The following is a 13260-nucleotide window of genomic DNA, read 5'->3' on the forward strand; positions in this document are numbered from 1 at the left end:
TTTACAGTAGTAAAAAGTTGAATGTAAGTTTGTACATTCTAATAAGGGCCCTCTAACAGCAGTTCTAGTTACGCTACACGATTCAATCCTAAGATGCATTAGTATCCATAGAAAGAACAATAGAAGAATTATTAATGTATAGTGTACAGTATACAACAATATCCATATACGTCTAATTATCATCCCTCTTATCCACGTGTAAAATAATCGACTTATAAAATCACGACAATACAATTTGCTTTATCTCACTATCTTGGTATACTTTGTTATTATCTTATTTTTCTTCATAATATTTCTCATAGCAAAAGCGTAATACATATTTTAAAAATGGTTTTATATAAAATTTAACTTAACATTAAAGGATTTTTAATATTATTTTTTTAAAAATATTTATTAAAACATCTGAATAGCGAAATGAAATATTAATTAAAAATAATCATTATGTTTATCTTTAAATACACAAATGTATAACTTTAATAATTTAATATTAAAATATATTGTAAGCCTGTATAAATATAAGGTTTTACAATATTAATATCAGCAGAATACGTATAAAAATAAAATACTTTGTTCTTCCACTGACTTAACCTAATGAGAATTATGAAGATTTCTCCATAATTATACTATAAATTCGGCCAGTAATATGTTAATTGTAAAAAAATAAAGTGCATTTTATCTTTATTAAGAGATATGATACATACAGATGTACAAAATAAGGTCATATGGAATGATAATTTATGATAATCAGGAATAAACAAAGATCAACGCACTGTAAATAGAATAACAATAGAAAATAACTGTATTTGACGGCATATAAGATGCACCCCATTTTCAGAAAGTATTTTTCAGGGAAAAGTCTTATATGCAGGTAAATACGATATATATTTTTTTTAAAATAATTAATTGGATTATTTAAAAATATTTTGACTAAAATTTTCTTAATCCTACATCTGATTAAAACAAAATTTAGGGTGAAATTTATCGCTGCTGTCCCCTTAATGTACAGTACATATTACGCAAGTTTTTAGCTAATTTCGGTTATAAATGGAATCCTAAAATGTTCTTCACAATCTTTCAATTAGATAAAGTGACCACTCATGGTGCTCACTTTACCTGATCGCGCGTTACTTGCTATTCTTGTATTACACCGTGCCAATTCCACATTTGTAATTAAAATACAATTTTCCAGTTTTCTTTTTTAACTTTCAAAATTAGCGAGAGCGAGAGACAACTTGCATACATAACGGATGGAGTTTACGCAGCGAGAAGAACAGTTCGAACTCCGGATGGAAAATCTCTCGAATTTAGCGTTCGAATTCTGGAACGTTCGAAGTTAGAATCATTCCAAATACAAGATACCACTGTATTAGATTGTTTTTTCATTTTTTCGTTAAAGATTTGAGGACTAATAACGATGATTAGTCTCTAAATCTTTATATAAACAGAAATAAAATATAAATACTGCATATAAATAAATCTGAATAAAAAAAATTGATTAAAAATTATTTAATTATTTTCATTAGAACAAATTGTTAAACTTTTTTTTCTAAATTAACATCAATAACTTTTTCTAAATTTATTTAAAAATTGTTAAAAACGTACTTCAAGTTATTAAATCATAAATCTGAATTGCCGAAATTTTAGGCCTTTTTGCGCTAATTTTTCATTAATTCAATTATAGAATTTGGCTTGATGATATATACTTATGCCGCCATCTTGTGACAATATTAATAATTAGAAATTAATTTTAAAAATCTATTCATATATAGTAGGCGGTGGCGCCATCACTTGAGTATAAAAACAATTAATTTTATAATTGCTTGCTATTAAAAGACCTTTAAAAATCTCGAAAAATTTTATAAAATCTTTTAAAAAAGACCTTAAAAAATTTTAAAAGTCCGTAAAAAATCCAGCAACTAGTTGCATAACGTTCCCGGCAATAAAGTGTAAATTGTGCGTGGCGCCATCTTACAAGAGAAAGGCAATTTATACAGAAAAAGGGCCAAATATTCCTGTACATAGGGACTTTTTTCTTTATATGAAATAATAATAAATGGAAGAGTCTTATTTATACCCTGCATTTATTTAAGAAAAATATTTTAAAAATTTTATTAATAGAATAATATTTAAATTTAAAATATATGTGCAATTATTGTTTTCAGATCTTCAGTGTTTAAGGGAAACAATTGAAATTTATATCAGTGAAAACAATGAAAAATACTTAGAAAAATCTATCAACAATATTATATAAATAGGGAAATTCCCGAATAAAGTGAGTAATATTAACTGAGATAATTCTACAAATGAATGAAATTTATTTCCAGAAAAAGTCTTCTTGATATGACTAACAGAACGGAAGCTTGTTGCGTGTATAATTTGATAATTATTTTTTAAAAATTGTAGGGAATTTTTTTTCTCCGAAAGTCAAGTTTCTCAATTATGTTGTAAAACAAGTTTCCACATGATTCATTTCTATTAATGAAATTTATATGCATTTTTATGACAAGATAATAATAATTAGCTTAAGAAAGAAAAGTAAACAAGTATTGCATTTCCAGTCGAAATAATAGATTATTCTGCTGTTTAAATTATAATATTTCCTCCCTTCTAACAATGTAATTTATTAAAAATAGAAATTAATATGTTACGGGGAAAAGTATTTTTAGTAAAGTGATCCGCCCTAAAGTGCTAGGACTCTTTTCGGAAGCTCTATGAAGGCTGTATTTACACAAAATAAACAAGGTGCAGCTTAGGGCCTTACATATATTATCCATTATCATTTGGTGGAAGGGATGAGCCGATTATATTATAGTTTAGGACCACAAATGTAAATCAGACTCTGGAGCTCAGCATTAAAACTTGTATTTTATTTTTTTAAACAATAAAATTTGACAGAAAATAAAGATTTTTTTTCACAATGTGAGATTGTATCAAATGTTTTTAAGGCCCATGTAAATGTGAGGCCCGGACCAAATAGTTCTGCTAGACCTCGGATAGATAGGACTTGATTCAGATAACAGATTAAATTAGTATTCTGCTATTGTACAGTACAGTATAATAATACCACTTACATAAACGATGTATTTAAGTGGTTAATATTATATTATAAAGTGGTTTGTATGTGGTATGTGGTAACCCTCTATCAGAACTACTTGATTTGTGGTAAATGGTTTACAGTAAATATATAATAATATTAACAGAGGATAAATCCGAGTGTGCAAGTGGTCTGTCAAACCAATTAACATTCAATCGGAAAAAAAAACTATATAGGCGTATTTTTCATGAGAAATTTAGCAATTAATCAATCAATTATCGATTATTCCGTAAAGGACAGACTTTTTCTAGTAGTCTAACTAGTTATAGTATTCGGCAAGAATCCAATGTTCTGTTTTCAATCAGGGTCAAATATGGCGAGTGGCTTGCGAACTAGGATCTAGCCTTATATTCTGGTTGTTCTTGGAAAAAGACAATGAAAATATAAAATATTAGCTTCTTTTTAAAATAAAATAATTTATAATACGGTTTCTCTCTTTATATTAGATACGAATTGTACTGGATCTCTTACATGTCTGTGATTGCCTAATTAAAATTACGGGCAGGTAAGACCCGTAATATTGTAGGTCAATATAAATGAAGAATATAGAATGAATCCGGATCCAAATTTCCAGTTGATAATTCATTAAGATCCGAACCCGGATCCTTCGCCGAAATTAGGATGATATCCGTCATTAGGCACGTGAAGAAAATACGGAAAACTTCACGTGATCAGTCCGTTAATTTAAATAGGCGCAAACCAGAGACACGGTTTAGTGATTTAATATCCAAATTAGGCATTATTCAGGTTTAATTTTGCTGATTTAGGATGGATTAGACTTTTGCAATAACTTGTATCAATAAATTTTTATTTGATAATGTCAATAACAATTAAAAAATTAAACACGGTCGATATCATTGCGAGCTTAAACAGTTATTTATTATTGTTATTTTTCTTTCAGAGCATAAACAGGTCACCCGAAAGTTTCGCTTCGAATAAAATCGAATCCAGACTCTACTGGATTGGTGAGATAAGGCAAAGTAACACGTGCGCATCTGTTAAGTAGCAATATCTTCTCGGAAGACTTTTATAGGAAATTAGCTCTTATTTAGATGTTAGATACCTGAAGAAAACCGGGAAAAACTCCGCGCGGCCTACAGGTGGTGAGGTGTGAACCCACGACCAACTACCACAGTGATAAGTGGTTTTATCCACTAGATCATTGGTATAACTCGGACTATATTGCACTTTCATCTACCGATCGGCAATGTAAACTAATTTATGGTATAAAATATAAAACCAATAAAATAAATTTTAAAATATATTTATGTACTGTACTTTATGGCTGAAGCTTATATTCGTAACTGGCTCGAGCCCCTTATTTCTCATCACTTAGCCTCTAAATTCTATAATATACGATTTTAAAATATGCTTTTTTAGCATAATGTAGACATTAAACTTGCATTACTTAAAGGCTTATATTCTTATAAACTTATACAGAATATACAGACTTTTAAAAAAACCTTCATTTTATATATTAATATATTTATTTACAGTTACTCACACAAAAAAAATGTTTAAATTACAAAAAATAACTTCAATTAATTGTTACGTAATAAGTATTTTAATAAATAACTATGATGCAACAATCAAAATTTATTTTTCATTATTACGTGATAACTGAAATTCGAGACTTTTATATTAAAAAAAAATTGATTTTGCCGCCATCTGTTATCTAAAATTGTAACCCGTTTAACAAAAATATTACTTTTATATAAATTAATTTAAAAAATTGTTTATTTTTTCGTAGATAAAAATTAAATTATATAAAAAAATTAATTTAATGTAAGTTGGTAATTTTAATATATAAAAATTTATAACGCTTTTTTTTATTTTTGCGATGTAATTAAACTTTTTTTAAAATATAAATAATATAAAATAATAAATAAATTCAAAGCCACACATGTTAAAATTTATGTACAAAATTTTATTGAGGTTTAAAAATAAAATTTATAATCGTTATTACATAAAAAGAGTTCCCTCGAAAATATCTGAAAAAAATTATATAAATATTGTTAATTTTTAATACAATAAAGCTTAAAATTTATTCATTTATTTACTAAATACAAAAATGTTGAATTACTTAAATTTAAAGACAAAAATATTTATAAAATATTTAAGAAAATAATTTTAAATAGCCTATCGAAACGGAGGATTTAGAGGAAAAAGCCTCTAAATCCTCCGTTTTGATACTTTTAAATATTGAAATTACATAAAATTTTAAAATATTTTAAAGAATAAATTTAATAAATTAATTAAAATTACCATTTTTTAAAGTCTGAAGTAGCCGCGAGATTATCCTCTATATCCTCTGCCATATCCTCCTCTGCCAAATCCTCCGTATCCTCCTCTGCCAAATCCTCCGTATCCTCCTCTGCCAAATCCGCCGTATCCTCCTCTGCCAAATCCTCCGTAGCCTCCTCTGCCAAATCCTCCGTATCCTCCTCTGCCAAACTGAGCTTCAGCTGTTGGAAGAAGAATGGTACCCAAAATGGCACAGCAAAGCAATACAGCCAAGATTGTTGCCTTCATGATTCTATGTATTCTACTGAAACAGGGAGATTTAAATTGTATAAAATCAAAGAAATTCAGTATTTTAGTTGGCTGTTAACAGCCACTCACCTGTTTGTTAACTCGCTGGCTATCGAAGAAATTAAGTGATGTGTAGAGCGAGTGAGAGTGGCTTTTATTGTATATTTGAGACCTTGAAGTTTGTGATGTAAACGATGTCTCAATACCTGGGAATTTTTTTTCTTTTTTTTTTCTAAATTTAATTAATCCAAAGATAAAGTTAAACCCTTTTGATCACTTAGTTGATTCAAGGTTAAGGGGTTCCCCCTATTTCTTTATACTATCGTCTAACGTGATGGATCTGGAAAACTTGTTTTTTTGGCAAGTTTTTTAAAGTGTATTTTAGAGATTTATGCTTTAAAATATATCGAAAATTCTTAAATAATTCGAAAAAATCAGCTTTAAATATTGAATTTAATTAATTTTAAATGTGTTTTACGCGCAGACATAGTCTAAAATCCATTAAATGTTTAACTATCTTCGCATGTTTTAGAGCGTTTTTAAGAATTTTTAGAGTTATAAGGAAGTAATTTACTTTAAATCGATCTTAAATGTCTCTTAAATGTATTATTATAGCTTTGATATAAGCTCCAAAGTTATAGCAAGGTGTTTACTGTTTACGTTTAATTTAATGAGAAATAAATAATTTGCAGCTAGTTTAATTATCATAAAACCGCATAAAAGCCCATTTCTCATTTAAAAACTATTAAGAAATAATTAACTAACCATTAAAACTAGTTAAAATGTCATTAAATATTTCACATGTTGTATCTTAAAACTCTTCCAGAATACATTAAATCCATAAACATTAAGTTTAATTTAATTTTTTAAACTTAAAAGCTATTTTTAATTCCGAAATAGCTTCTGAAACCTCTTCCAAATCTGCATGGAATTAAGAGAAAATTAACCATTTTTATAGCTTATTTAAAGCAAATTAATCACATAAATTGGAAAAAATTAAAAAGTAAATTATTTAAATAAATTATCCAGGAATATTCTATAAGATTTTAATACTCTAGCAACAGTTTAAGTTGTATTATTAAGCGTAGATGTGTCATTAACTGAGGCATACAATGAGAGAGGGGTACGTAGGTTTACAGTAAAATTTTACATGACAGAATATTTTTTTAATGTAAAATTTATCATTGACATGAGTTATTTACTGATTTTAATCTATTCTTTACCGGATTTTCCTGTTTAAAAATTCGGATAAATGTCGCAATGTCACCCGAGGGGCCACCTATTTAAGAGGGAATTACCAGTAGGGATAATGGGGAATAATTTAGAAAGTATGCAATAAAAGATTATCTGGGAAATTTGCAGTGTTGATTCATTACTCGAAACACTAGAAAGTACACCAATAACTGGTATATTGTATAATATATTCTAATTTTAACTCGTAGGTTTAATATGCACGATTTAAAACTGGGATGTAAATTCTAGTACAGAAGAAGACTTTTATATAACTTAAATTATTCGAGTCGAGTAATATTTACGCTTCCTTGAACATATGCTTCAAGGACAGGCCAAACTTTTTGGCAAGTGAAATATGCAAATGAGAAATTACTACACGAAACACTTTCCTAGAACTTAAAGTAGATTTTTAGGAAAATAGGAACAATGATCTCTTCGTTCTAATGCTTCTTCTAAATTTATAATATAAAATTTCCCTTGAGAGAGTAAGAGAGAGAGAGAGAGAGAGCGAATTATAGAAAATGGAAGAAAGGGGCCTTACGAATTTTATGTCAAGGACAACATGATTTTGCTATTAGACTTATCTTATGGATAGTGTTCGGCAGTGTTCTATAGAATATTTAGTAATAATAAGTTTAAAATAAGTTTTAATAGAGTTAAGTCGTGTTTGGGGTAGACAAAAGACAGTACAGATCCATTATTTTCTGGAATTCTTCTCAATTAATCTCTGAAAATGGCAGAGAAATGTGGGAATGAAGGCCTACTCCATGCTGTTTAAGCTATTGTTTATGCTAATTTAGTGAAGTTTAGTTTTCGTTAAAATATACTTTGTTTAGAAGTGAATATACTTTAGTACAACATTTAAATTTTATAAAACTTCAAAGAATAAGCCGTTGAAAAGTTTTATGTACAAATTCACAATGGATGAAAGCAGAAACTGTCAGTGATAAATTAAACTTTACTCCATTATTATGACAATTTTAGCTTCTGTCCTTGACCAATTCTGATCTTTATTCAACTCAGATAGACGTTGATTAGTTCTAGAATAAATTGTATTTATTTATTCATTAAATTGACAAATTCTTAATGGCATACTTAGTTCATTAGGCTCTGTATCTCGTTATAATAAAATCTTCTAAGCAAAATTGAAATTATATTTCGTTAATAAAAAGTATTTACTTTAATTTAAAATGCACGAAATTTAGAAATTTAAGAATTTTTAGTAGAAAATTGACATGTTTGGAGTTTAAGTAGCATTACTCGAAACTCGAAATAATTTTCAAATTAGAATTGCTTTGATTACACGGTTAGTTGCATTCATTTTCCATATATCCTTTCATTGAATTTCATCAAAAGGTTTCCTTAAATTCAGATGATTAAAGAATAAATGAATAATGTTCTCCGGTTCCTAGGGCTGGACTTGTAGCCCTAAGCTATAATATATAAATTTTCTTCTTCTCCTTCTTCCCTCTTATAAGCACACGTATAAAAATGTGAGGTCCTAAACTATAATACATAACTTTCTCTTCTCCTCCTTCCTTTTCTCATATAGGCCTAATGATACATATAAAAATGTGAGGTCCTAAGCTGCAGAGTATAAATTTATAAAGCAAGGCACTAAGCTGCAGATTTTTTAGCTTAAGCACTTAAGCCCTACCTGTTCCTACTTTAAAATAAATATTTTTAATAATTTTATGAGTAATATGAACTAATACATATGAATTTTTCCTTCTGATAAATTAATTTTACAGTGTTAATATTGATAACTGGGCACTCACAAGACTGCTTATAAGAAGTAAAATGAATTTTATGTGTATAAATGTACGTAAAAATATATGTTTGTCGATGACTTCTCGCTAACTGCTAGTCCTTACCATTAAAACTGCTTGTGTTCGGTTCTCCTCCTTCCTCAACCCCATACTTTATCTGTAAAAGAATAAACAAAGATCAACATAACTTCTATGGTTCCATACTTAATGGGACACCCTGTATATTCTATAAGAAGATCATGGTTCATCTAATTTTTTACAAAATATCAATAATTATGTTACGTATGTTTTTCCACTCTTGACAGGCCCTTTTAATCACTTAAGAAAGCTCCTTTATTGCCCAAAACGCAATAAGAGAGCCTTTTTAAGTGATTAAAGCCTTTTAATGCCATTTTAGACACGTGAAGAAAATCTGGAAAATTCCACGTGGCCAGCTTGTTTGAGAGGCACGAACCCACGACATACTACCAGTGTTCGATGTTTTTCATTTTGTACTTATACAGTACTTATACAATTTATCCTATTCGAAAATATTTTTGTTCTTTCTATATATAAACAGTTCTCTAAATAAAACATTTAATTGCTATCAACGTTATAAAAATATCTTCAGATTTTCCTTTTACGAAGCTTAAAAAACTTCCAATTAATTATGATTGGGCGTATCTTATCTTAGATACAATAGACAGTGCTGTAAATATAACTTCAAATTATATCAACAGTAATAATCTTCAAGTAAGCATTGATATATACGAGCGAATATTGTTTTTTATATAAGTTATTATATATAAACAGAATTTGTATCTTACAACAGAAGAAGAATGATATCATAAAAAATCAAAAATAAAAAATAAAATATCAGGATTCCCTGTATTAGGGGTGGTGAAAACCGATTTTATTGGAATGATCTTAATTTTTCTATATAAAAAATATATTATATTCACTTAATTACTGTGACAATGATTTAGTGCCAAATAAATGTGCTATTATGTGTCATTACTATGACAGGTAGCACATAGCACTTGCCTGAGTGGTGTGTAGTATGGTTTTGCCCATGTNTAACAGAACGGAAGCTTGTTGCGTGTATAATTTGATAATTATTTTTTAAAAATTGTAGGGAATTTTTTTTCTCCGAAAGTCAAGTTTCTCAATTATGTTGTAAAACAAGTTTCCACATGATTCATTTCTATTAATGAAATTTATATGCATTTTTATGACAAGATAATAATAATTAGCTTAAGAAAGAAAAGTAAACAAGTATTGCATTTCCAGTCGAAATAATAGATTATTCTGCTGTTTAAATTATAATATTTCCTCCCTTCTAACAATGTAATTTATTAAAAATAGAAATTAATATGTTACGGGGAAAAGTATTTTTAGTAAAGTGATCCGCCCTAAAGTGCTAGGACTCTTTTCGGAAGCTCTATGAAGGCTGTATTTACACAAAATAAACAAGGTGCAGCTTAGGGCCTTACATATATTATCCATTATCATTTGGTGGAAGGGATGAGCCGATTATATTATAGTTTAGGACCACAAATGTAAATCAGACTCTGGAGCTCAGCATTAAAACTTGTATTTTATTTTTTTAAACAATAAAATTTGACAGAAAATAAAGATTTTTTTTCACAATGTGAGATTGTATCAAATGTTTTTAAGGCCCATGTAAATGTGAGGCCCGGACCAAATAGTTCTGCTAGACCTCGGATAGATAGGACTTGATTCAGATAACAGATTAAATTAGTATTCTGCTATTGTACAGTACAGTATAATAATACCACTTACATAAACGATGTATTTAAGTGGTTAATATTATATTATAAAGTGGTTTGTATGTGGTATGTGGTAACCCTCTATCAGAACTACTTGATTTGTGGTAAATGGTTTACAGTAAATATATAATAATATTAACAGAGGATAAATCCGAGTGTGCAAGTGGTCTGTCAAACCAATTAACATTCAATCGGAAAAAAAAAAACTATATAGGCGTATTTTTCATGAGAAATTTAGCAATTAATCAATCAATTATCGATTATTCCGTAAAGGACAGACTTTTTCTAGTAGTCTAACTAGTTATAGTATTCGGCAAGAATCCAATGTTCTGTTTTCAATCAGGGTCAAATATGGCGAGTGGCTTGCGAACTAGGATCTAGCCTTATATTCTGGTTGTTCTTGGAAAAAGACAATGAAAATATAAAATATTAGCTTCTTTTTAAAATAAAATAATTTATAATACGGTTTCTCTCTTTATATTAGATACGAATTGTACTGGATCTCTTACATGTCTGTGATTGCCTAATTAAAATTACGGGCAGGTAAGACCCGTAATATTGTAGGTCAATATAAATGAAGAATATAGAATGAATCCGGATCCAAATTTCCAGTTGATAATTCATTAAGATCCGAACCCGGATCCTTCGCCGAAATTAGGATGATATCCGTCATTAGGCACGTGAAGAAAATACGGAAAACTTCACGTGATCAGTCCGTTAATTTAAATAGGCGCAAACCAGAGACACGGTTTAGTGATTTAATATCCAAATTAGGCATTATTCAGGTTTAATTTTGCTGATTTAGGATGGATTAGACTTTTGCAATAACTTGTATCAATAAATTTTTATTTGATAATGTCAATAACAATTAAAAAATTAAACACGGTCGATATCATTGCGAGCTTAAACAGTTATTTATTATTGTTATTTTTCTTTCAGAGCATAAACAGGTCACCCGAAAGTTTCGCTTCGAATAAAATCGAATCCAGACTCTACTGGATTGGTGAGATAAGGCAAAGTAACACGTGCGCATCTGTTAAGTAGTAATATCTTCTCGGAAGACTTTTATAGGAAATTAGCTCGTATTTAGATGTTAGATACCTGAAGAAAACCGGGAAAAACTCCGCGCGGCCTACAGGTGGTGAGGTGTGAACCCGCGACCAACTACCACAGTGATAAGTGGTTTTATCCACTAGATCATTGGTATAACTCGGACTATATTGCACTTTCATCTACCGATCGGCAATGTANAGGACAGGCCAAACTTTTTGGCAAGTGAAATATGCAAATGAGAAATTACTACACGAAACACTTTCCTAGAACTTAAAGTAGATTTTTAGGAAAATAGGAACAATGATCTCTTCGTTCTAATGCTTCTTCTAAATTTATAATATAAAATTTCCCTTGAGAGAGTAAGAGAGAGAGAGAGAGAGAGAGAGCGAATTATAGAAAATGGAAGAAAGGGGCCTTACGAATTTTATGTCAAGGACAACATGATTTTGCTATTAGACTTATCTTATGGATAGTGTTCGGCAGTGTTCTATAGAATATTTAGTAATAATAAGTTTAAAATAAGTTTTAATAGAGTTAAGTCGTGTTTGGGGTAGACAAAAGACAGTACAGATCCATTATTTTCTGGAATTCTTCTCAATTAATCTCTGAAAATGGCAGAGAAATGTGGGAATGAAGGCCTACTCCATGCTGTTTAAGCTATTGTTTATGCTAATTTAGTGAAGTTTAGTTTTCGTTAAAATATACTTTGTTTAGAAGTGAATATACTTTAGTACAACATTTAAATTTTATAAAACTTCAAAGAATAAGCCGTTGAAAAGTTTTATGTACAAATTCACAATGGATGAAAGCAGAAACTGTCAGTGATAAATTAAACTTTACTCCATTATTATGACAATTTTAGCTTCTGTCCTTGACCAATTCTGATCTTTATTCAACTCAGATAGACGTTGATTAGTTCTAGAATAAATTGTATTTATTTATTCATTAAATTGACAAATTCTTAATGGCATACTTAGTTCATTAGGCTCTGTATCTCGTTATAATAAAATCTTCTAAGCAAAATTGAAATTATATTTCGTTAATAAAAAGTATTTACTTTAATTTAAAATGCACGAAATTTAGAAATTTAAGAATTTTTAGTAGAAAATTGACATGTTTGGAGTTTAAGTAGCATTACTCGAAACTCGAAATAATTTTCAAATTAGAATTGCTTTGATTACACGGTTAGTTGCATTCATTTTCCATATATCCTTTCATTGAATTTCATCAAAAGGTTTCCTTAAATTCAGATGATTAAAGAATAAATGAATAATGTTCTCCGGTTCCTAGGGCTGGACTTGTAGCCCTAAGCTATAATATATAAATTTTCTTCTTCTCCTTCTTCCCTCTTATAAGCACACGTATAAAAATGTGAGGTCCTAAACTATAATACATAACTTTCTCTTCTCCTCCTTCCTTTTCTCATATAGGCCTAATGATACATATAAAAATGTGAGGTCCTAAGCTGCAGAGTATAAATTTATAAAGCAAGGCACTAAGCTGCAGATTTTTTAGCTTAAGCACTTAAGCCCTACCTGTTCCTACTTTAAAATAAATATTTTTAATAATTTTATGAGTAATATGAACTAATACATATGAATTTTTCCTTCTGATAAATTAATTTTACAGTGTTAATATTGATAACTGGGCACTCACAAGACTGCTTATAAGAAGTAAAATGAATTTTATGTGTATAAATGTACGTAAAAATATATGTTTGTCGATGACTTCTCGCTAACTGCTAGTCCTTACCATTAAAACTGCTTGTGTTCGGTTCTCCTCCTTCCTCAACCCCATACTTTATCTGTAA

At 29.1% G+C, this 13260-nt stretch overlaps 1 long non-coding RNA gene across 1 annotated transcript; it reads right to left on the reverse strand.

Annotated features, from left to right (window-relative positions):
* Positions 1-5000: 5000 nt before the first annotated feature.
* Positions 5001-5822, reverse strand: LOC111628783. The gene is made up of 3 exons (XR_002757223.1): positions 5717-5822; positions 5360-5642; positions 5001-5085 (listed from the first exon to the last, which is right to left on the reverse strand). It is a non-coding gene; the product is annotated as an uncharacterized LOC111628783 (long non-coding RNA).
* Positions 5823-13260: the final 7438 nt, after the last annotated feature.

The sequence above is a fragment of the Centruroides sculpturatus genome, unplaced genomic scaffold (assembly GCF_000671375.1).
Source record: "Centruroides sculpturatus isolate CEXI.00-Female unplaced genomic scaffold, Cexi_2.0 scaffold634, whole genome shotgun sequence".
Taxonomy (NCBI): Eukaryota; Metazoa; Arthropoda; class Arachnida; order Scorpiones; family Buthidae; genus Centruroides; species Centruroides sculpturatus.